General features: G+C 44.8%; 1 protein-coding gene across 6 annotated transcripts in view; it reads right to left on the bottom strand.

Annotated features, from left to right (window-relative positions):
- The window catches only part of APBA2 (amyloid beta precursor protein binding family A member 2), a 223033-nt gene that overhangs the window by 76270 nt on the left and 120367 nt on the right, over positions 1-26396 (bottom strand). The window lies entirely within an intron of this gene.

Below are 26396 nucleotides of genomic sequence, written 5' to 3'. Positions count from 1 at the left end.
GGGGAGCCTGGGAGGCTTTGCATGCGAACCTGTGAGCAAACATACTGAGGTTCACTATTTCTGATTAATCATATTAAAGATAAATCCTTCACAACAGACCATCTGGAAAGCAATTCAAATGTACAGAAGAAACACGACTACCTGCTATGCGTCCAAGAAAATGAAAATGAGACCCTGTGTCCAGACTCAATTAATTCTAGAACAGCACATAAATCAATAGAAAATGCAGCCCCTGACTCGGGGCTCACCACTCTCCTCCTGAAACATCCTAATGAGATGTGGGAAATAAAGGCTCATTGTCAACAATCAAGAGCCCCAGTGTCCTTTTTCTAAACCACATTTTTCTTCTGCATGGGAAAACAGCATTAGCTAGCTCTTAGAAGTGCTAGTAATACAGCAGACCAAGATGAAAAGGAAAGATTCGGTGGCCATACTACAGGCTAGGTAAAAATGTCATCATACAAATGAGATATGTACTCAACCAAATTGCCGTGGCCCATGATCTTGTATCCCAGTTCGGTCTCTGTTGTAAAGATAATACTCTTTTTTTTTTTTCCTTTCCAATATAATGTAGGTGCTTTGACCACACACAATTTGGGCTTCCACAGTCCTAGAGTCCACCTGTATAGTCAGCCCAAGCATCCCAGACAAAAGTCATTAAGTATCTTGCTGCAAGATCAGACAACCACAGGCTCTGAAGGGACATTAACAGTCTTCCAAAAACCAGGCTGAGTTCCAACATTATCACACAACACACTACAACCTAGCTTAGCTCACAGAGGGATATGCTTCTCTTTGAAAAATGGCAGAAAAAAAGGCAAAAATGTTGAGCACACTCCAAGCCTTCCATAACAGGGTCTTAGTTGAGCCAGAGTCAACACATCCACAAGATAATTATGCAGTGATTAAAATATTTATAAAGAGTTTATCACATAAAATGCATTGTTATAATTTATTCACTACCAAATAAACATAGAAGAAACTGTGAAGAACTACATTAAAACACCAGCAAGGGTTTCCTTTGAGTGACAATAATGCTATTTACTTCTCTTCCTTCTTCATTTTTGAGTATGATACTTCTATAGACAAGTAACATATAAAAAGACAAGTTCCAAGCCCTCTGCAGCCACACCTGCCCAGGGACATTTCTGCATAGAAAGGACTAGGTCTCTGTTGAATCTCAGATTTGTACCTCTGAAACAAATAATGCAATATATGTTAAGAAAAAAAAAAGAAGAAGAAGAAGGTAGCGGGAGGGGAAGAATGAAGCGGGGGAAATCGGAGGGGTGGACGAACCATGAGAGACGATGGACTCTGAAAAACAAACAGGGTTCTAGAGGGGAGGGGGGTGGGGGGATGGGTTAGCCTGGTGGTGGGTATTGAGGAGGGCACATTCTGCATGGAGCACTGGGTGTTATGCACAAACAATGAATCATGGAACACTTTATCTAAAACTAATGATGTAATGTATGGGGATTAACATAAGAATAAAAAAAAAAAAAGGAAGGACTAGGTCTCAGCATCCCTTGAAGGGGTCCTGGGACATGATTTGTTCCATCTGGGCTTTCAATATGCCAGCATATCTGCCCCACTGCATCTTCATCTCAGAATGAGCAAAAGGGAATGATCCGACCCTTAGATACAATATAAAAATGCTGCCAGCCCTTCACCAACAGCAAGTCCCAGGAACTGGTATTTGTATCCCCCAATGGCATCTACACCTGAAACCAGCATTCATGCCATAATGAATGGCAATATTGTACTTGTGGGCCAGCAGCTACTTGCTGTTTTTAATAGATACCCCCAACTGTAAGAAGTGAACTTTCACTCACAAGAACTCCTGGAAATAGTGGTGGCTTACCAAAGTTGGCGCCTTTTCCTACTTGCCTTCAGGAGGAAATCAAGGGTCCACAATGCAATCCTTCTCAAAATACCATCAACATTTTTCACAGAGTTGGGATAAATAATCTTAAATTTGTATGGAACTAGGAAAGACCCCAAATAGCCAAAGGAAAGTTGAAAAAGAAAACCAAAGCAGGTGGCATCACAATTCCGGACTTCAGGCTCTATTACAAAGCTGTGATCATCAAGACAGCATGGTACTGGCACAAAAACAGACACATAGATCAATGAACAGAATAGAGAGCCCAGAAATGGACCCTCAACTCTATGGCCAACTAATCTTCAACAAAGCAGGAAAGGATGTCCAATGGAAAAAAGACAGTTTCTTCAACAAATGGTGTTGGGAAAATTGGACAGCCACATGCAGAATGAAACTGGACCATTTCCTTACACCACACACAAAAATAGACTCCAAATGGATGAAAGACCTCAATGTGAGACAGGAATCCATCAAAATCCTAGAGGAGAACATAGGCAGTAACCTCTTTGACCTTTGCCGCAGCAAGTTCTTACTAGACACATCTCCAAAGGGAAACAAAAGCAAAAATGAACTATTGGGACTTCAAGATAAAAAACTTTTGCACAGCAAAGGGAACAGTTGATAAAACCAAAAAACAACCTATGGAATGGGAGAAGATATTTGCAAATGACATATCAGATAAAGGGCTAGAATCCAAGATCTATAAAGAACTTATCAAACTCAACACCCAAAAAACAAATAATCCAGTCAAGAAATAGGCAGAAGACACGAACAGACATTTCTCCAAAGAAGACATGCAAATGGCCAACAGACACGTGAAAAAATGCTCCACATCACTCAGCATCAGGGAAATACAAATCAAAGCCACAATGAGATACCACCTCACACCAGTCAGAATGGCTAAAATTAACAAGTCAGGAAACAACAAATTTTGACGAGGATGCAGGGAAAGGTGAACCCTCTTACACTGTTGGTGGGAATTTAAGCTAGTACATCCACTCTGGAAAACAGTATGGAGTTCAAGAAGTTAAAAATAGAGCTGCCTTACGACCCAGCAATTGCACTACCAGGTATTTACCCAAAGGATACAAATGTTGTGATTGAAGGGGCACCTACACCCCAATGTTTATAGCAGCAATGTCCACAATAGCCAAACTATGGAAAGAGCCCAAATTGTCCATCAATAGATGAATGGATAAAGAAGATGTGGTGTATACACACACACACACACACACACACACACACACACACACTGGAATATTAGCCATCAAAAAGGATGAAATCTTAACATTTGCAATGATGTGGATGGAACTGGAGGGTTTTATGCTAAGCGAAATAAGTCAGTCAGAGAAAGACAATTATCATATGGTTTCACTCATATGTGGAACTTAAGAAACAAAATAGAGGATCATAGGGGAAGGAAGGGAAAAGTAAAATAAGACAAAATCAGAGAGGGAGAAAAACCATAACAGACTCTGAACTTAGGAAACAAACTGAGGGTTGCTGGTAGGGAGGTGGGTGGGGGGATGGGGTAACTGAGTGATGGGCATTGGGGAGGGTATGTGTCGTAATGAGCTCTGGGTGTTACATACAACTGATGAATACCTGAACTCTACATCTGAAATTAATGCTATACTATATGTAATTAACTGAATTTTAATAAAATAAGATATAAAAAAAGAAATCAAAGGTCCAGATAAGAAGGCAATTAAACAACACAAAATTATTGGCACTGACCTTTTTCTCAACATGCTTGAGAAAAAGGCACAACATCTGCATTTGCCAAGGCCTTGTGCCAGGAAGGATGCTCTAAACACATTCTTTACCAAATCCATCCTCCGAGACAAAGGAATTGGTCACCCCAGAGAAAGCAACCACAAGATACAGATGGAAAAACAGATTCATTTGTGCTGGCTGTTCAGCTGTTTTCATATTTTTCTAATCACTTCCAAAGACATGCATCACTCCCTGTGCAGATATAAAAGAAACCATTATGGGCTGAATTGTGTCCCCTCCCTCTCCAAATTAAATGTTGATGTCCTCACCCCCAGTGGCTCAGAATGTGGCCTCGTTTGGAAATTGACATTGCAGGTGTAATTAATTACAATAAGATCATTAGGGTGGGCCCTAATTCAATATGACTGATGTCCTTATAAAAAGAGGAAATTTGAAGACAGCACACACAGGGAAAACACCATGTGAAGATGAAAGCAGGGCTCTATGAGGTAGGGAATGCTAAGATGATGAGCACCGGAAGCAACAAGAGAAACACAGAACAGATTCTCCCTCACAGCCCCCAGAGGGAACCAATCCCACTAACACCTCGATCTCAGACTTCTGGCCTCCAGAACTGTGAGACAATACAGTTTTTTTTTGTTGTTTTTTTTTTAAGATTTATTTATTTGAGAGAGAAAGAGTGTGTGCAGGTGGGGAGAGGGGCAGAGAGAGAAGCAGACTCCTCACTGAGCACAGAGCCAGAATCAGGGGCTTGATCTCACCACCCTGAGATCATGACTTGAGCTGAAACCAACTCTGCTTAAAGGACTGAGCCACCCAGGAGCCCCTGAGACAATACATTTCTGTTGTTTATGCCACCCAGTTTGGGCTACTTTGTTACAGCAGCCCTAGCAAACTAATACAATCCCTAAGGACTATGTGTACTTTACTCAAGGGAGTTCCTTTGTTTTTAATCTTCTGGAGAATTCTCCAGCATGCAATCAGGGGTGTGTTTCCAACTTGAGTCTGACCGTCGTGTCGGTTATTCAAGTCTCCTTGCCTTTCCACCATATACATTTTAGAATCATCTTGTCGATACCTATTTTTAAAAATCTTGCTGGCAATTTGACTGGGAGTGCATCTAATATATAGATCAATTTGGGGAGAATTAACATCTGAACTTCACTGAATTTTCCAATGCATAAATATGATACATCTTTCCATTTACTTAGGTCTTCTTTGATTTCTCTTATCAGTATTTATAGTTTTCAGCCTACAGATCTTGCACATGCTTTGTCAGAATTATATATATTTCTTTTCTCTCTTTTTTTGCTGCATTGTAAATGTCCCTTTTTCCTCACAATTGCTTTATTGATGTGGTATAGAAATATAACTGTTGTATAGTGACCTTGCTAAATTCATTTATTAATTCTAGGAGCTTTTTATAGATGCCATTGGGATTTTGCAGAGAACGATGAAGTCTGCAAATAAGAGTTGGTTTTAGGGGCACCTGGGTGGCTGAGTTGGTTGAGCATCCAACTCTTGATTTCAGCTCAGGTCATGATCTCAGGGTCTGAGATCAAACCCAGTGTTGGGCTCCATGCTCAGTGGGGAGTTTGCTTCTCTCTCTCTCTCCTTCCCTCTTCCTCTGCCCCTCCCCCTGCTCATGCTCTCTCTCTCTAAAATAAATATATCTTTTAAAAAAAAGAGTTGTTTTAGGTCCACTTTTGCAATCTATATGCCTTTTATTTCTTTTCTTTGCCTTACCACACTGGTGATGTCCTGTATAATGCTGACTAGGAGTGACAACAGCCACCAGACCTTGCCTTGTTCCTGATCTCAGGTGCAAAACATTCAGTCTTTCAGTATGATCTTTGCTGTAAATATTTTGTAGATGTCCTCTTTCAGACTGAAGATGTCTATTCCTGTGTGCTGTTCTTTTTTTTTTTTTTTCAAAATCATGAATGAATGTTGAATTTCGCCAAATGCTTTTCCTACCCCTACTGAGATGCTCATGTGGTTTTTCTTCTCTACTCTGTGTAACACACTGACTAATGCTTGACTTTTTAAACAACCTTGTATTCCTGGGATAACCCTACTTGGCCATAATGTACTGTCTTTAGGTATTGCTGGATTTGCCTTGCTAAGATATTACTGAGGCTTTTTTTACCTCTATGTTCATAATTTGTCAAATTACCTGACATCCAAGGTTTGAGCTCCCTCCCAAAGGTTTTGCTTTTTATTCTGTCCAGAGTTTTTAGTTTTACTGAATGAGAGAGGTAGGCTCTAGTGGGCTTACTTAATCCTGGCCAGCCCCGAATGTCCTCCATTGATCTGTTCATAGATTTTGAAAGGTACATTAAGTAAAAACCTATTTATTTTTATGTTGTTCAATTCATCAAACACACAGAACTGCCATCGATGATTCTGGCTCAGCCTGCTATCATCAGCAGCAGCAGCAGCAGCAGAGAAGTTATGCTGGAGGCAAACTGAAAATTCCTACCAGTCCCAGGGTCCTCACGCCCAGCTGCATGTTACAATCACCCCCGGGGAGCTTTTAAAAACTATCGTTCCTGGGCCTGTCCCAGTCCCATGAGGTCAGAATTTCTGGGTGGGGCCCTGATATCAGTATTTTGAACTGTCCCAGTGACTCTGAAATACAGCCAAGGCTGAGAGCCACTGAATTGGATGTAATGAAAATATGGTCTATGGCCCTTCAAGGAAGATCCTATAATCCCCCAAGCTTCATGGTCTCCAGATAAGCAGCTCTGGGCCAGGAGAAAAAGGGGCAACTGTGTAGGGAGTGGGAGCTTCATGTTGCTGGAGCGTTGGCCAAGCAGCCTCTCCTCCACCACCCACCCCTGCAAGCATCTGACGTCTTCGGCGTCTTTGTCTAACAACACACGAAACCTCTAGGGCTCTCCTGATCCCGGTCCTTCATAGCAATCTTCCCCCTGGGCCTCAGGGAAGTTATGCTGCCCCTTTGGCACAGGCCTTGACACACACATGGTGGCCTTCTCTTCTTTTACACCCTGGCATGAAGCTGAAATAAGGAATAAGGTGATATGCTCAAAGGACACTTTTAAGACTGGGCATCTGCCTGCCTCCACCCTCTACCTTGATCAGTAATGGTACGATCATCTCCAGGTCCTTCTAGGAAGTGCACACAGGTGTGCATGTGTCCTCTAAGGCCCCTCTACCAGATGGGGGTCCAGGGCTCCCTTCCCCACATTTAACGTAATACCTTAGCACTGGCTTGGGGGCTCTAATCGCAGGACTGAGATGCCGGACTGTCAAAGTTTCAAAGTACAGCTTTGCTGACTTGGTTCAGCATTGTGTAAACAGGATAGGAAACTAACCTACATCAGGGTAAGATGTAGTCATTTCCCAAAGCTAACCATGCAAGGGTGACCTGTGGTTTAGATTCCTCTACCTCTGCACTCCTCCACAGCTGGGGCCCTGCGAGTTCTCAAGTATCCCTCTGAAGCTTGGGTCACCTGGCGCTGGAAAAGGGAGCTCCCCAGGGCTGCTGAGGGGAGCAGTGCCCAGAGAAGAGCTCTGTGGGAAGCCACAGTTCACCACTACCAAAACGTAGGGGGTCCTAGGGGGTCAGAAAGCAGTGAGCAGAAGCTGTGAAAGCACAGAGCCAGCCATCACAGTGCCAGGAGCCCAGACCAAAGCACAGAGTCTCAGCCGCTGGCCCAGAGATGGCAGCTGGAGCTTGGACCCGACCCAGGACGTAGGAGCCAGGGATCCATGGGGAAGGACAGCCCCCCCAACAGGGAGAGTCAAGGATCCCACTGACTCTGGCACTGATTTCTCCCCAGTCCCAGCTAACTCAGGCAGGAAATAACCAGGCCAGAGAAGTGCCTCTCCCTGCCTGCCCTGGGCCCTCACCCACAAGGGATGCCTACAGACCCTCTTCTCCCACACTGCTTCCACCCCAGTCCTAACAACCCCCTGCCCCACCCCCTCAGAGGCACTATCTCAAACTATCGTTCATTTGCTTCATCCTTCTGGCAAGTCACCCCAAGCCATCTGCTTGGTCTTCTGGAACATTCTTTAACTCTCTGCAGATGGTGCCTACCCACCCACCCGGTTCATAAGCCAGTGGAGGCAGGGGCTGGGTCTCGTGTTTGGGGGTCCTCCAGTGCCTAGAAAAAGGGGCTCAATGAGAGTGGCTGGAAGGGTGTAAATGAAACTCAGCTGTGGAGATGGAGCTCCGGAAATGGATATAAATTGTCGGCTACTCAATCACTCTGTCAAATGATTATCTTCTGAATAAAAGATCTCCCACAGGATTTCTTTAAATAGCCAGCTTCTCCTGGCTCATTTAAAATGACTTAGCTTTATTTATGTGTAACTCTTTTACAGATGTTTCCACTGTGGGAAGCAGGGAACTCTGGGGTACTTGGCAGGAGTAGGAAGGTGTTGCAAAAGAGAAGATGCTCGGTCACCTGCGGGCCTGTGGCCGCCCCTTCTCTGGAGGGCATTGTGGTCTCCACACCCCCATGCCCCCTCCCTACCCCCCAGGCTCTCTACTTCAAGTGGGGAGGCCCCTCATCCTTTGCTGGGGAAAAGGCAGCTCCATCTCATACTCCAGTTCCTGGGGTCTGCTGACAGGCAGCCCACCAGATTTCTCCAGAGCAGCGCCCCACCACCCCTGGGCTCAGCTCTTATCCACCCTCCTAGCTGAAGTCGGCGGGATGATTTTCATCCCTGTCACTGGAGACCTGGGCTGCCTTTATCTCCTAAGTAACTTTTTCTTCCCCTAGAAAAGGGTGGTAAGGGGAGAGGCAGTGGGTGCTTTCAAATTAGGGCCCTGGCTGTGGCTTTTCAAGACAAAAATAAAAAAACAATACCCAGTGGTCATTGAGACTGAGGCCAAGCAGAGATGTGCGGCTGGCAGGGAATGCAGAAGTCTGGGGGCAGAGGCTCACCTGTCAGGCCTCAGGAGTGAGGGGCAGGGCGGCCTCTGGCAATGACCCCGGGCACTTCTCCAGCCTCCTGGGGCCCTTTGCCTGCCCCAGACAGTGCAGCTGGGGCAAGTGGGCAGGGGAACTCTGGAGAAGCCTCTGGGCCCTGGCCTCCAACTGGGGACAAATACCCCAGAGCTGCCCTGGGTTTGGGGGCTCCAAGGCCCTGCCTCTTTTCTTCTCTTATGGCATCTCTGGCCTGTTTTGCTTCCCAACAGCCTCCTTGCAGAGTGGGCCTCACACTTTAGGGCACTGGGGTTACCACAGGGGCTTGTGAAAATGCAGAGTGCTGGGCCCCACTCTCAGTGCTTCTGATTCAGGAGACCTGGGGGAGGACTGAGAATGTGCATTTCTAGCAGGCACCAGGTGAGGATGCTGCTGCTGGTCTGGGACCAAATGCGGGGCACCACATTTGATGAGATGCCAGGTCCCCTGCCCACCCTCCAGCGGCCACCTCTTTGGAATCAATAGTAAAGATCCCACGATCACTTCCAGGAAAAATAGCTTAGCAGGTTCCAGATCTGAGAGGGACTAATGCAATCATCACAGTAGGCCCCTGAGGCCTCTCCGCCCCCCAGTTCCACCTCCCTCACTAAGCATGAAAAAGGAAACAGGATTTCAAGGCCACACTCGCCCATTTAACTGGCCCCTGCCGGAGATAATAGCAGATTCACACTTTCCCTCCAAAATCTGGGCAAATACACCTAACTGCCCTCCCAGGCTGTTGATGAACCTATTTTTCAACACCTGATGGCTATTTACTAAAATTATTCTAATTAGCCCTCAAGAGCAACCCATTAAAATGTTCACTACTTCACTGGCAAGCCCTCACAGCTCTGCTTGTCTGGCTCATGGGCTCCTACCAGTGAGGGAAGGTCAGTGTCACCAGGTGGCGAGGCCTAAGCACCCAAGCTGAGTCAGCCTGGGGCCTCACAATAAGCTCTGAGAGCAGGACAGGGGTCAGATGCCCTCCTGGAAGTCAGGGGCTCCAGAACTATACTTTACTGACACCCCTATCCAGAGGTCAGCACCCACTGCCACCCTCAGCAATCTGAGGCCACAGTCCACACAGGAACTTCTACCTGAGTCCAGAAGTTTCCATTAAAGCCAACCCAGTCACAAGACCCAGGGTCTGAATGCAGCTGGTGGCTGGGCAGAGGCCCCAGGGCAGGAAGAACCTCCTTGGGAGCGACCTCTATGCCAGCCACATTTTCCATTCTGTCGCTGCAGTTTAAAAACAATGGCCAAGTATCCAAAGCAAAAATCCAGCAGAGGGTCCACTTCAGTGGTTCTCTAAGTGTGGCTCCTGGACCAGCATTGTGGGCATCACCTAGGAATCTGTCAGAGATGAAACCTCTTGGCCCCAGACGGACTGAAACTCGGTGGTGCCCAGCAAGCTGGGTCTCCCCAAGCCCTCCTGATAACCACCACCCCTCATTACTGTGAACGTGGACTTCGTGCTTCTGGGCCCCAAGAGTTCATAGGGACCGCCTACACAACCAGCATTAGTTCTAATTAGGCTTCACTCTTCAAGGTAGACAAATGGCATGCATACATCCTTCTTAATGCTTTTTTTTTTTTTCATATCATCTTCATCAGAGCGGTTGGGTCTGGCCTGAGATCTAAAGGAACCCTGAGCCATTCTCTGTTAACTGCTAAGCATGATAGCAATCAGTGGGTGTGTAATAAAAGAACTTGGCTGGCCCGCATCCCTGGTTCCCGGGAAGCAGCCTCTAAACACTTGGGATTCCTCAGCTTATCAGGTGAGCTTCCCCTGTTGGCAGTACCATGTGATGACTGCCACACTTCCATGCTGGGAGGAGCACACGTCCTGTTTTGGAACCCTCCCAGACTTTGCCCTGTGTGTGTCCCTTGGCTGCTTTGGACTTGCATCCTTTTGCTATAATAAAACTGTCATTGTTAAGCAGAATGCTTTCCTGAGTTGTGTGAGTCATTCTAGCAACTTCCCAAACCTAATGGGGTCCTGGGAACCCCCCAACGTTGTAGTCAGCTGGTAAGAAGCGAGAGTGGCCCTGGGCACTTGAGGGTCACCGAATGTGCTAACTCTGGGTGGCTGGTTAAGCAGCTCCGTCTGTACAGAGCATGTGCAGAACAAAAACAGGCGTCAGGCAAGGCCATGGCCCCCAAGGAGCTTCCAGCTTAACTGTGGGAGATAGGACAGGAGGAGGAGGCAAAACAAACAAACAAGAACAAAACAACATCCAAAAATCCTAAACATTTGCAAATGGGTTAAGTAAACAGTTATATCCATGCAGTGGATCATGTGCAGCTATTTAAAGTGGTAGAAGATCTCAGGCCCAGATGTACTTTAGGGTTCTCTGGGTAGTGTTTCTTAAATGGGCCAATACCGGGGTGCCTGGGTGGCTCCATCGGTTGGGTGTCTGCCTTCGGCTCAGGTCATGATCCCGGGGTCCTGGGATTGAGCCTCACGTCCAGCTCCCTGCTTAGCAGGGAGCTTGCTTCTCCCTCTCTTCCCTGCTTGTGCTTTCTCACTGGCTCTGTCGCTGTATCTCTCTCAAATAAATAAAAAATAAAATAAAATAAAATGAGCCAATACCCAGGGCCCCACAGTCAGAGTGTCTGATTTAACTATCAACTAGAAAAAAAAAGGGTGGGGAGAGGGAGGAACACTGTATAGGATACAGCTCTCCTCTCCCTCTCTCTCTCTTCCCCCACCCCCTGCCGGCCTCCCTCAAAAGCAGCTTGGGATGATCACTGAGTCTATTCTCTTCTTTGTGCTTTTCTGCATCTTCCAAATGTCTGACGATAAACACACTGTGATGGTTAATTTTCTGTATCAACTTGACTGGGCCATGGGATGCCCAGTTATCTGGGTAAACATTCTCTCTGAGTATGTCTGTGAGGACGTTTCCAGAAGAGATTAGCATCTGAACTGGTGAACTGGGTAAACTGCCCTCCCCAGCGTGGGTGGGCACCATTCCATTCATTGAAGGTCTGAACAGAACAAAAAAGCAGAGGAAGGTTGGACTGGCTCTCTGCCTGACCGCTGAGCTGGGACACGGATCTTTTTCTGCCCTCAGTGCTCCTGACTCTCAAACCTTCAAACCTTCAGACTTGGGCTGGAATCTGTACCATTGTGTCTCTGGCTCTCAGACCTTCGAACTACCCTACTGGCCTTCCTGGGTCTCCAGCTTGCAGATGGAGGATCATGGAACTTGTGTGTGTGTGTGTGTATGTGTGTGTGTGTGTGTCCTAGGAGCTCTGTTTCTCTGGAGAACTCTGACTAATACTTATGTAATTGGGACAAAATGAATCTCCTAAGGCAATGATGTAAAGGGTTTCTGGAACAATTTATTGATTCTTTCGCTAATTCGGATTCAGCACTTCCTGTGCCAGGCACCCAGGCCAGCTGCTCTGGGGATGGAATCCTTGCCCTTAGGAATGCCCATTCTGAGGCGTGCCCAGGCAGTAATGGGTCTGAAACAAGCCCACAGGCACTGGTGTTCCCAGAAAGACAGGTGTCCCAGGCACAGCACGACAGGTGGGGCAGCCCTCTCCACAGAGGTGGCACTTGAAAGGGAGCGTGTGGGCAGCAAGAGGTAAGAAGGCTGAGCTGGTTTGCCAGTGACACCGACAATGAAGAGGACGGTTCTAGATCAAGGTTAGGCACTGAGATCATATATCCAGTAGGGATATATATCACTGGCCCTGAACACTCTGATTTATTAGAAAGTTCCAGCATCCCCAATCACCCAATCATCCAAAGCTCATGCAGGTTGAGAACCATGGATTTAGGGGCAGGGAAAGAGGTGAAGAAGACTGATAAGACCATTCCTGATGCTGGGAGAGAGGTCTTACCACATAAATCAAGGAAAGAGACCATGGAGCAGCAACATCGGGTCAGGAAAGCTGTGAAATAGGAGAGGGCCAAGCAGCGGGTGTAGGTCTTGTCAAGCCCTTGGTCACAGGTCATCCTTCTGCAGGTTTTCCAGCAAAGAGCTTCTCAGCCTGTAAAGCGCACCAACCACCCAGACATGGTGCTATGCTGACTCTAAGAGATTGGGGTGGGACCCACAGCATGGTCTCGGAGGAGGGGCCAGCCCCAAGTGGTACAGCTTGGGTAAGGATGGAAAATGCTCCAAATCCACAGTGGACAGGAAGGCCAGCCTTCTTGCTGACCCATCTTGTCCTAGCAGCCCATGGAGTGATGCTGCCCACGCTATGACCGGACCTTCAGTGCATATGTCTTTCTGATTGGTCTGTATGTATTGCCCGTCTTTTGTGTGATTCCCACTGCAGGGTGGAGCAGCCTACAGAGAAAGGCTCCCCGACCTCAGGGCTCAGGATCTGGTGTCAGAGGGAAGATTCATAGAAATGACACAGAACACTGCCCAGCGCCACATGAGGTCAACTGCTGAACCCTGGTCCTGTATGAACTGAGCACAGAGGACAGAACTGGGCCAGTCAGTACTACTAAGTAGAAGGCAGAATTGGGGGGGATGGGCAATACCACCACTGGGGATGGAGAGTCCAAGAGACAGACGGCTTGTCTCTGAATCTGAGGCTGTCCCAAGTCAGAAGTTAGTAAGAGGGCCAGATGGATCCCCAAATGAAAAAACTGCTGCATCAGTCAGGGTTCTCCAGAAAAAGAGAACCAATAGGATATATATATACAAAGAGAGAGATTTATTTCAAGGAACTGGCTCACAGAATTCTGGCAAGTCTGAAATGTAGAGGGCAGGCCAGCAGCCTGGAAATTCTGACAGGAGTTGATGTACAGTCTTGGGTCTGAAGGCAGTTTGGAGGCAGAAGTACATCCTCTTCAGGGCAAGTCAGTCTTTAACCCTAAGGCCTTCCACTGATTGGATGAGGCCCACCCACATTATGGAGAGTAATCTGATTTCAAAGTCTACGGATTTAAATGTTAATCACAAGTTAAAAAACAAAACAAAACAAAACTTTCACAGCAACAGATCGGTGTTTGACCAAGCAAGTGGACACCATAGCCTAGCCAATGTGACACATAAAATTAACCATCATGACTGCCCAAGTATTACTCTGTTCAACACACATCCACCACCAGTACTAGGCAAACAGAAGCAAACAAGACAAGGCCCCTTTTCTCATGGAGGTGTCACCTCTTCTTGTTCTGTCAGGAGTTAGACACTCTTCCTCACTATGGCCCTTCCAAAGAGAGTCTTCTCTGCCACATACTGATGGCCCCTACCCATGATCTCCTCCTGTTAACACTACTTCCTTTGCTCAGTATCAAGACAGCATCCTGATCATGGCAGACCCTCTACCCACAACCTCCCCTGGGGTAGTTGTGGACATCCTGGGTGGGATTCAGAACTCAGGAATAATGTAGCCTGGCTGGCAGAGTCATAAGCATCTTTGCTACCCCAAGCCTGGATGTCAGGCACACCTCTAAGGAACAGGGTCCCTCCTTCAGATATTTCCTGGAGGACCTTCCCAAAACCAAACCAGGAGTCTTTACCAGAAATCAAGGTTCTCATCCTCTCTTCTAGTATACTCAGAAATTCTTGCCATGCATACACTAAGACTAATTCACCAGAAAATTCAAAGGACCATACTACATAATTTGGGGGTTCAGTCTCATAATTATAAAAATAAAATTGTAATATGTATCATATATTGACTTTTGGATATGCATCTCTGGGTCTTTTCCATCTATCCCAAGCCCTGTGGAGTTCCCTATCTTCCCATAGCAACTAAACTACTTTTTCTTAAAATAACTCAGAAGTAGACAGAAATGTGTGCCAAAATATATGCACCAAAGAGGAAGTTCTGGGAAAAGTGAATAAGACTCCTACATTGCTCTAATGTGGCAGACTGAGCAGCAGCAGGGGCCTTGAGCAAACCAGGGTGATTAGGTGGAATTACTAGAATAAGGTCAGTGTTAGTCAACCCTACCCATGCCTCCATCTCTAGGGCCAGGCAGCAAGGAAGAAAAAGGGTGGAGGGAACGGATGTCAGACCAACCAACAGTTCTGCTGCACACATCATGGTGAACTTTCAGGGCAGCAAGAACAAGAACAAATCCTAAAAGCTTCAAAAGGCAGCAGTGGGGATGACATACAAAGAAGCAAAAACCAGCTTATCGGATTGATAGCAGACTTTTCATCAGCAACACTGAATGCAAGAAGACAACAGGAAAATATCTCTAAAGGTGTGAGTAACAGAAAATTGGTCAGAATTTATACCCGGCCAAACTATCATTCACATGAGAGGTTAAGATGCAGACAAATCCAGCATGCAAACAGAACATGAATTCCTGACAGTACTGTCACAAAGAGGAAAGACAAGTACAAGAGGAACCACGGTGATGGGGAGGGGGATGGTGAAAAATTACTCATCATAAATAACTGATGATTGTGAAATAGTTCAGTAATCTGGCATTCTAGAACTAAAATCAGGAATTATATCCACACAGGAGGAGAGGGTAGGGGGCAAGCAGAGGGAAGTAGGAGGATGCCAGTATGTTTTTTAATTTATTTTATTTAAATTCAATTAATTAACATATAGTGTATCATTAATTTCAGATGCAGAGTTCAGGTATTCATCAGTTGCATATAACACCCAGTGCTCATTACATCACGTGCCCTCCTTAATATCCATCACCCAGTTACCCCATCCCCCCAACCCCCTCCCCTCCAGCAACTCTTAGTTTGTTTCCTATAGTTAAGAGTCTCTTATGGTTTGTCTCCCTCTGATTTCATCTTATTTTATTTTTCCCTCTTTTCCCCTATGCTCCTCTGTTTTGTTTCTTAAATTCCACATGAGTGAAATCATATGATAACTGTCTTTCTCTGACAGACTTATTTTGCTCAGCATAATACCCTCTAGTTCCATCCACGTCATTTTTATTAGACAGGAGGACATATTCCTTAACTCTGGATGGCAACACAAAAATGCAAGTTTCTCTTTGATCTCTAAGAAAAACAGAATGCATAATTTCTAAACCATTAGGGGAAAACAAAGGGAACTCAGAAACCTGAATCCACTCAACCAAAGGTAGAAAAGAGACAAAACAGAAGCAATAAGAAAATATTAACAAACTACAATGTCAAGAAGAGTCCGAACATGTCAGTATCATCGGATTAAATTCACCTAATAAAAAAAATTTTCAGATTAGTCTGCAAAAGCAACACAAAATTTAGTTATGTGCTTGTTTGGGCTGAAATCATGTATCCCCAAAATTCATATGTTGACGTTCTAACCCTCAGCACCTCAGAATATGATCTTATTTGGAGATAAGGCCTTTAAAGAGATAATTAAGTCAAAATGGGGCCATCAGGGTGGGCCCTAATCCAATGTGACCGGTGTCTTCATAAGAAGATAAATCTGGACACCCAGAGAGACACCAGGCATGCACAGGCCAGAGGTATGGCCACGGGACGGGCAGAAGAGGACAGCCATCTGCAAACCAAAGAGCTCTCAGAAGAAACCAACCCTGCCGGCGGCCCCTTGATCTTGGACTTCCGTGGTACTTTATTACAACAGCCCTGGGCACTTCATGGAGTGCTCTTTATACGCTCTTTTAGTCCATCTGTTTGAAAAAGATAGATTTTCAGACAATCTGAGAAAATCCAACTATGATGTCTTCATCCACTTGGGCTGCTATGACATAAATACAATAGCCTGGTGGCTTATAAACATTTATTTTTCACAGTTCTGGAGTCTAGAAAGTCGAAGATCAAGGCACCTGCAGCCTGTCTGGTGAGAACCTGGTTCCCACAGGCGACTGTGCCTTCTCGCTGTGTCCTCCCCTGGCAGACGGGGTGAAGGAGCTCTGGCATCTCCTTTCTGAGGGCACTAATCCCTCATGGGGGGCTCCACCCTCAGGACCTAATCACCTGCCAAAGGCCCCACCCCCTCACACCATCGCATTTGGGGTTGGGATTTCAGCATCTGAATTTGGGGGGACACAAACATTCAGACCACAGCATTGTTTACCGTCTCTTGCGCCAATATACCAAAAACAAAACGATGCGAGACTGCTCAAAATAAAAAGTGGATCAAAAGATACACCAGACGAATGCCAACAAGAAGAAAGTAGGTATGGCAATATTAATCGAACAAAATAAATATGAACGGCAAAGTACGGAAAGGGATAAAAAGAAAAATTCTTATTAATGAGGAATAATTCGCCAAGAGCATTACCCACCTATATCAACTTAACAACATTCCTTCAAAATATAAACAAAGTAACTAATTACAACAAAAGGTGAAATTAATAGCCATGATCATATTGGGAGACCTTAACAGAGGTAAAAATAACTGAATGTAAGGATATAAACATTAGGATATAAAGGACATAAGAATATAAAGGACATATGGACATAAAGATTTAAATACAAATTAACAATCTTGATAGAGATTTACTTAGAATTTTGTAGAGAAAGCAGAGTTTAGGGAAAAAAAAAAAGATATACTGTGTTTTAATAAAAACTATGTAGTTAGTATGAGGCCACAAAGGAAGTCTTACATTCTATAAAGGAGAATTTCTACTGCCTCTACTCCCTGAATACAATGTGATAAAATTAGAAATCAGGACAAAAAGACTGTGTCAGTTGTCAGCATATTGCCTCTCAGCCCTGAACACACCGTGACACGTGTGAATGATACATGTCACTCTGTGCTGTGTTAGGGACAACAGAATTCGCTCAAGTTCGTCTCCTTGAAAGTGAGCACAACAGTAAGCGTTCTGGGTGGAGGGTGTTGGAGGGGCCCTGCGGGAAGAATGGGGCTTTCTGCAATTTCCAGCTCAGGACACAGGCCCAGACTCCAGTTCTTCTGTAACCTGGCAGCCTTGGTCTGGCCACCCTTTCCATGTGGAAACCAGAGACTTACACAGCCAGGCCCCTACAGGACTCCCTCAGGGTCTGGAGGGTCATATACTGAGCTGCATGCTCTGCAGGCCTTCTGCCCCTGCTTGCTGGGGCCTGCACACCCACACCACCAGCTGCTGATTGCCCGCTCCCTGCATGCACTCTAGAGGGTAACCTGTTGTTTTTGACAGCAACTGCAAACCAGCTCTGGCCTGCCTAAACCCATGAGCTTCTCTGCTATCTGCTGGCTGAATCACACCTTCTCCAATAAAGTGAAGTTCTTCCAAGACTGTCCTCCTTGAGTACTCTTGCTCAGCCCTAAGGTACCACACAGAGTTTCCTAATATCTCACAGTTATTATTTTAACATAGTAATTCCTTTTACTAGATTTTCCCTGTTTTACAAATGTGTCGTTTCTATCTCTTGATTAGACCTAGACTGTGACAGAATGGGTCCTAGGACCAATGGGTCCCCCTAAAGATGGGATTTGGGGATTGGTTTGGTGATGCCCTTCACCTTGAGTACAATGCTGAACTCCTTGCCACTGGTGGGAAGTAGGATGCTAGCAACCCATGGATTACAGCAGCATCACAATTAATCAAGGTAAGAATGGTTGTTGACAGATGAAGTGGCAACAGAAGCATGTACTTTGGGAACTCGAGTGGCTGCCACACTTGACTCTGGCGGCAGTAAGGACAACCATTCGGGCTGTGATGGGGGATGGGTCCTTCCGAGTGCCCTTGACTGCCTACAGACAGAAAATACCAAACTGAGGTCTGGTAACTCTCGCCCGTCGTGCTCTGAAACTCAGCCTCCCTGACAGCCCTGTAAGAACTCACTCTGGTAGCCACAGGAATATTACTATTATTGGCAGAAATCACACACAAGTGTAATTGTGCACCTGCTGAAAATGATAACCACAACCGTATTCACAACCTTGCCAAGTTCTCATGGGCCATGCAGGGCAGTCATTGGGAAAGGATGAGATCCCGAGACCTGGGTGGGAACATCTGGTTGGATTTAGATGAAACAGACAATCTTGAAATGCTATTCTGAGGGTCTCTTATCAGCAGAAGTAGCTTGCCTCTGGTGTCTGAGGAGACAGCCTTTCTCAACTTGGAAACCTATGATAGCTTTACTTGGGGTAGATGCCTCAAAAGGGGATGCTCATTCTCCTCACCACAACCACCCCCATACTGCCATGACACCTATAACTAGTGACAAATCTCAACATCTTCCAGGGGACAGGTGCACACTATCTAGAAGCAAACAGCTTTCATACCAAAAGCATTGTAAGACCTGGCTAATACAGATAGGCAGATACCTGGGGAACATGTGTGGGAATGAATCCTGAAGGTGTTAGACAAAGGAAGGTGGAATATAACATTAAATAAGTCCAATTCACTGACAGCGGCACTTGCTAGGGATTCTGGATTTAATGTATAAGCTCATGCAGCTGGATGAGGCTCTGACAGCTTACTTGGTTGGTTGAAACTTGGACACAAAGGTGGTCTACATTTACTGAAGTTGAAATGTCAGAGCTTCCCCAGCATGACGTGGAGGAGGTAAACCAAAGCCTCAGAGGGATAGGAATGTTGCACTGGACTTATCATGTGTGACCTGCACATTCAACCCTTCCACTAGGTTCCATGAGAAGGCCCAGAAAATACTCCATTCACCAGAGTACTGATAAATATATTAGTGAAGGGAGTACTCACACACACACCCTTTTTTTAGGAGAGTTAGTGGAATTGTACATTACTATGTCCATTGACCTCTCCTCCAATAGGAGTTTTTAATATGGGGATGATGATTAAATGCGACTCAAATTGCAGTGTGACTCTAGGGGATGCTACCACCAAGATGAACTTCCTGATGCAATGGGGATGATGAGTAGCCAAGGCCAAGTGGCAAAGGTGGGCTTGTTGGCCATAAGGAAAAGCAGGAGAGTGTCAGTAATCAGAATGCTTTGGCCTGCAAAGATCTTCGGTGGTGGTTGACTGGTCATGGTGTCTCTAAGGAATGAAACAGATAGGCAGGCTTCTGGAGTACTGCTTCATCTATATGATAGGAAGAATTCAAGATATGTGAGCTGAGTTGCCAAAGTAGAAAATCATGCTTTCAAACTCAAATTTCTGAAGTAAGTCAACTCACACACACAGGGCCCCTTGATTGAAGAAGAGGCTGTGTCCTCATGAGGAAGAACCCCATACACGTGGTCTGGCTATTCTTTCCACACAGAATACAGAACCCCACAGAGCCAGACACCTGCCAGACCACGCTGGCAAGCCCTGGTGTAGCCTGGTGCATAGAGCTGCCTGTGTGTGCCCCTCCGCAAGCACCCCTGCAGACCCTATGCACGGCCACCTGTATGGGCTCTGCTGGCAAGCCCCTGACAGCCTGCACGCAGCCACCTGGAGCCAAGAGGGTCCCACACCAAGCACTCATTACTTCTGCATGCCCCACATGCCTTCTGCCCTTGCCAGCATCTGAGCTCCCACGGTGGGCCCACACCACCAGCTGCCCATCACCTGCTCCTGCCTGCACCTCGAGGGTGGCCTACAAGCTTCCCTGCTCCCTGGTGGCTAATCCACCGAGAGCATGTCCTCCTCAGATCTCTTCCATGTTTATCCTTCTTTGGGTGCTCTCCCCCAACCCTAGGGTACCATAGAGGGTTTCCAATATCTTATAGTTACTCTTTTAAAAGACTTAATCATTCTTTACAGTAAGATCCCCCTATTTAACTACGGCATGATTTCTATCTCCTGTTTGGATGCAGGCTGCTACAGGGACAGTTAAGAACAATAAAAACAATGACTATATGCCTTAGGTTTAAAAATTATTCAAAAGGTAAATTATACATTTTTAGAAATGAATTAAAAAATTGGAACTCACAGTTAAGGAAAGTGGCCGCATTAGTACTCAATAGGAAATATACACAATTACTAGAGAGTTGCTTTTTTTTTTAAGTAGAAAGATGGTCAAAGTATTTTAAAAAAAGCCTAAAGAAAGGAAAAGTGAAAATTTAAGATTAGAAAGCCGAAATTAGTAAAATATAAGAAAAAAATTTTAAATGACAAAATTCATCAAAAGTTGGCTTAATATAAAAAGAATATATACAAAAGCAAACATGATCAAGGAAAAAAAGGAACAAATATAATTGAAAAGGTGGCCATAATTACAAATGTAGAAAAGTTTTAAAATTATAAGGAAATACTTTTTAGAATTTTATATTGAAAAACTTACAAATCTAACTGAATGAAAAGGAAGATTTGCTTTAAAACAAAAATTACAACTAGCTGAATAAGTATAAAACACGAATAACCATATAAGATATTTTAAAATAAATAACAGGTATAATTTAATAAAGGCACCAGATCCAGATAAATTTACAAAGTGAGATTTATTATAAATTTTTAAGGAACAGCAAATATGGCAATGAATATTCCTGTTTATTATAGTTTTTTTCCTCTTCTCCCGTGAATTAGAAAATCTTTAGTTCAGTAAAAATGTATTATGACAGTCAGCTAAAACTTCTCACGACTACCATCACTTCCTCCCCAAATCTATCAATGCCAGATGATGCCATATGATCATGACCAAAAAAAGAAAAGAAAAGAAAAAGAGCTTGATGAAATCCGATGAATCATTCTTGATTGAAAATCACCTTAAGAAGCAGATGAAGAAGCAGACTTCCTTAACTTGATAAAGGAAGTATAGCAGCAAACATTTGATGACAAAAAAACAAAAGCACTCCCTCCCACCTGAGGAACAAGATGAGGACGTCTGCTTTCACTGTCACTATTCCATCTTGCACTGATAATCCCAGAGAGCTACAAACACAAGGAAAAGTCTTAACAGGTGGGAAGCTGAGAAGAGGCATTTTTTGCTGACAATATGGTTATCCTTGGAGAAAAGCAAGAGAATCAACTGACCAATTACTAGAATTAAAAAGAAAGGTTAGTGGGGTAGCTAGGTGCAAGTTCAACATATAAAATTCAATGGCTTTCCTGAGCATTAGCAATAACCACTGAGAAAAATGTAATAATGAAAAAGATTTCAGACACAAGAGCAATGAAAGTAAAGCATCTAGGAAAAGAACGTAACAAAAATGTACAAAACTTTTATGAAAAACATACATTATGGAGATAACAGATAAAAATTGTAAATATGATAATATAATAATATATAATTATATATAGCATAGACATATAAATATATAAGCATATGCATATATGCTATGATAATTATATAATTATTATAATAATGTTACAAATATTTTTATTTGCTCCAAATCAATTTATAAAATCTACACAATTCCAGCAGAACCTCAATAAGAATAATAAAATCCAGGTGGCAGAGGAAGTAACTGTAGAAACACTATAGAACAATGAAAGATATAAAAAAAATAATGATTTTTTTTATTGGCATAGGAATATATAAATGAACCAACAGGAACGATGAGTGTTTCGAACAGCCCAACATCTATGATGACATAATAAGCAATAAAGGTAACATTTCAAATCGTTGGGGGGGAAATGGGCTATAATCACTGCAACCCATTTAGGAAAAAAGAAATCCCTACCTCACACCCCTTATGCAAATAAATTCTAGATGGACTCATGATCTCAGTATAAAGGAAATGACTCTACAATAGAAGACAGTCCATGCCGGGAAGGCCTTCTTAAATAAAACATAACGAAAAATCATCAAGACTAATAAATTTCCTATATCAGAATTTTAAACCTGCATGAGAAAAAAAAATTACCTAAAACAAAGAAGACAAATTAACAGACTGGAACAAATAGTGGGAGTATATGAGACAAAAGATTCATATATAGGATGTGTTACGTTTGCTTGAACACCACAGACCCAAACACTCACATCCTACGTATCGACAGGAAAAAGACAACACAGTAGGACACAAAGAGCAAAAATGACAAATGGGAATTGACCCATGGGACAATACAAATATTCTTAACCTCACAAATCATCATGGAAATGACAAAGTAATACTGTGATCTTTCTCCCATTGTATCTGCAAAATTACAATATCAAGGGCTGATTTCACTGTAGGGACAAAACCACTCTATAGCCTTTGGAAAGAAACCTGATAGTATCTATTACCCTGCAATCCCACTTCTTGCTATGCACTCTAGAGAAACATGAGCCCACGAACATCACCGCTTATAGAGCAAATGTTAGAAAACGACCCAAACATTCATCACAGGAGAGTGATCATGCAACACTATGCAGTACATGTAGTCACTGGAAACCTACACAGCAGTTAAACTAAAGGAGGTGGCTCTCCTGGGGAGTGCTGTATGTAAGTCCTCTGAAATATGGTGCAGTGAGACATTCAAGTAGCAGAACAATGCACGAACTCTGAGATACCCTCCATTCATGTAAAAACAAAATACAGCCCACAAAATACAGCCCCATGCTTGTACAAATACACATATGCTTATGTAAGTGTGCAATAACAGATCCAGGCGGAGACATTCTAAACCCCTAAGAGTGGCTCTTTCTGGAAGGAGAAGAATGCTATCGTTGGTGGTCAAGGCAATGCCTGGCTTTATCTGTGACATCTCAATTTTGTTAAAGAACGTACATGTGTGTTGTGCAGATCTTCAAGTGTTTTACAAAGAAAATACAAACAATTTTGGCCTTTCTATAATATCCTTAACCAAAAATAAACTGTCCCGAGCCAAAAGGGAATGCAGAAGGCCACCTTCTTCTTTAGAGAACGACATAACCCCCGCCCCCAGGGGAACAGGATGGGTAAAGGGAGAGATGAGGATAAGGCAGGGGATACCCTGGGGCCCTCTCACCAAGAGCCTAGCATCTCTCTGCCCAATTCACTGTGAGTAAGAGGGCAGCCTTGAGAGTGCCCTGGTCTTCTGCTTATTCCTTCTCCCCTCCATCTTCATGCCTTATCCAGTCTGCAAGTTCAAGAGCAAACTTGATCTCTACTGCATGGGGGAAGGTCATACCATAAACACTAAGATAAAAAAACCCCACCAAATTGGCCTCTTGTGCTCCAGCCTCTGTAGCCCCATCCCCCAACACGCAGCAGCCCATTTACGCTCTTGCTAGGCAGGGACCGTCAGGATCCTCTTTTCCCAGTTGAAGAAGGCTGGCTCCAAGAGGAGGTGTGGCTGAGGCCAGGTCCCAGGGCAGTGACGGATGGTGGCCCAGACCCTGGCCACCTGTCTCACCATTCCTCTGCCGTCCAGTCTTCCCCACCGTCTTTTTGCTCTCAAACCACGGCTTCTTTTTACTATTGATGTAGTTATATTGACACTGATATACTATATCCTGTCACCCCTGGCCTCCACTCTTCTCCCAGCACTAAGGAGAGGGAGGATTGGCCTCACCAGAGCCCAAAGACCAAACTTCCTGGCCTCTGTTGAAGCTTCTCTCACAGATCCCGGTCCATCCCCCAGCCAGGGGCTGCTCACTGGCTACATCGGCCTCAGATCGCCCCTCCTGGATCCCACTCTTCACAGAGGGACTGACCTGCTTCCTTCCCATATTTCCTATTGCAGCTGTACAGACGCCTCTGGCAGATGGACTGCCTGCCCCCACCCCCGACATGGGAGCTTATCCTTCCTGCCCATTGGTCCCTGAAATTTAAAGCACAACAGTCCCACTCTGCAATCTACCAAAGGTGCAGAAAGACAGAAAACTGTATGAATGCGATCAGAGTCCCCTAGCACCCAGTGCATTAAAAAGCTCTAGAGCGGTTTCAACAAGTGGTAAGTAGGCCAACTCTTGAAAGAACCAGCACTGTCACCCCAAATGGTACCCAGCTAAGTAGTGGTTCTTGGTTCTGGCTGAACATCAGAATGACTGGTGAACTAAAATCTATGTCTCTATCTATCAGTCTACCAATACCCAGGCCCCACTCCATGAGATCTGGATCCGACTGGCCTGGGACAGACCCCCAGGACTGGTGCTTTTTAATGCTCCCTGGCTGATGAATGTGCAGTCACAGGTGCAAACAGAGATCCCAATCAACTTTCGGGGATCAAGGATCACAGATTTGGGAGGAAGGCTTCACATAGGAAAAGAAAAATCCAGATAAGTGAGTGCAAGAAAACCAAATGAAACAATGATAATGCTGGAAACAATGCAGAAACTGCCAAAAACAAATAAATAGGGGTGCCTGGGTGGCGCAGTCGGTTGAGCGTCGGACTCGCAATTTTGGCTCAGGTCATGATCTCGGGGTCATGAGATCGAACCTTGAGTCAGGCTCCATGCTCAGCAGGGAGTCAGCTTGAGATATGGAGCCTGCTTGAGATTCTCCTCTCCCCTCCCTCTGCCTCTCCTCCCCCCACAAAGAAAAAAAAATAAAATAGTAATGCCATTAACAAATATAAGAAGATAGTGCTCCCCAAAAATGAAAGTGGGGTGCTCCAAAAAAGAAATGATGACAGAGCAGAAAGACCTCTTGGAAATTAGAAGTAGAAGAAAGTATAAAAATCTCATTACAGGAATTTAAAGATAAAGCCAGAAATATCCCAAAAAGCAGAACAGAAAGGAGATGGAAAACTACAAAAGACAAAGATGTATAGGATGAAATTAAGAGGTCCAACATCAGCTAAATGGGAATTCCAGAAAGGGAGAAAAGAAAGAGGGAAATTATCAAGGAGAAAATAAAAGGAAGTTTCTCAAAACCGAACAGAGTGCTGGGTGAATCTGCCCTGGGCTCTGATTCTCTTTCCAGCACGGTCACTGAGATGCGCCAGCTCAGGAAGCCAGAGCATCAAACTCCAAACTTTCTCACTTGTATGTAGGTAACACACCACGCTGTGCAAACACACCACAGAAACGGTTTACTCCGGGACCCAACCCTCCTTCCTCAAAAGTGCTGTGTGCCTGCTTCATTATCATCTTCTTGCAGTCAGAATTTACAGTCCTTTAGATTGGCTTTCTTGGAAAGAAACAAAAGCCTATTAACCACTGGATTTATTTAATAAGCATAACCTGGAGAAAGAACCTGCTAAAGTCCGAAGGGTGAAGGAAGTGGGAGAAAGACTAGGAGATGGAATGCAAGGAGAGAGAAACAGAGACAGAGAGTGAGGAGAAACAGGCAAAGAGGAAAGGGAGGAGAGACAGAAGCCCAGAGAGGGTAAGAGGAGACACTGAAACCCAACAGCACACATAGGGGATGGGTACCCCATGGACAGAAAGAAGAGCCACTTCTCTCTGCCCACCAAGCCTATTACCTGAGCTACAGTGTGCACCGTAGAGTCACTGTTTTTTCTGAAACGCATTTCAGTGGTTCCCAGTTTTCCGTTGACACTTTTCGTGAAGCTTAGATCATAACAGTCCAACCAGTCCTTTGTATGGCACATGGCCACTGGCAGAACATTCTCATGCACCACCTTCAGGTTAGAAGCTGGTATTGCCATCTCCACATCACTAGGAGGCGCTAAAGGCTAAGAGACCTTCCCCACCCATCTAAGATCCTATGGAGGAAAAGCCTGGACCCAGGAACCAAAGGATCGTCCCATAAAAAAAGAACAGGCGTGAACATTTACTAAGTGCTCATGCCGACAGTCATGCTTTTTATGCTCCAGGTGCCTTGTCTAGAATGAAGGCTAACGCCAGCTTACATTGGTACTCTGAGGATCAAAGAGATACGTGCAAAATGTCTAACACAGCTCCTGACACATAAATGCTTCTGGTCGTCACAATAATTCCATGAGAGTAGAAGGGGCAGGGGAGGAAACCAAGACTCTGTACTGCAATGACCTAAGGTCATACCACAGGTGTCCTTGCCTCCCAGCCCAGAGCTCCTCCTTCCAGTTCTTCCTACACCCTTGTCCCCTCACATCCCTGACTCACGATCTGCTACTTGGGTGCAGACATCACCGAGCAAGCAAGTATTCCAAGCAGTGGGTGGATCTTCCTGAGCTTGCCTGATGACTGCTTTAAAAAAAAAAAAAAAATGTATTCTCTCAACTAAGAAAGTTTTTCGTC

Source organism: Leptonychotes weddellii, chromosome 9, assembly GCF_054177405.1.
Source record: "Leptonychotes weddellii isolate Sample4059 chromosome 9, ASM5417740v2, whole genome shotgun sequence".
NCBI classification, from domain to species: domain Eukaryota; kingdom Metazoa; phylum Chordata; class Mammalia; order Carnivora; family Phocidae; genus Leptonychotes; species Leptonychotes weddellii.
This window is presented reverse-complemented; position numbering and strand designations above follow the sequence as displayed.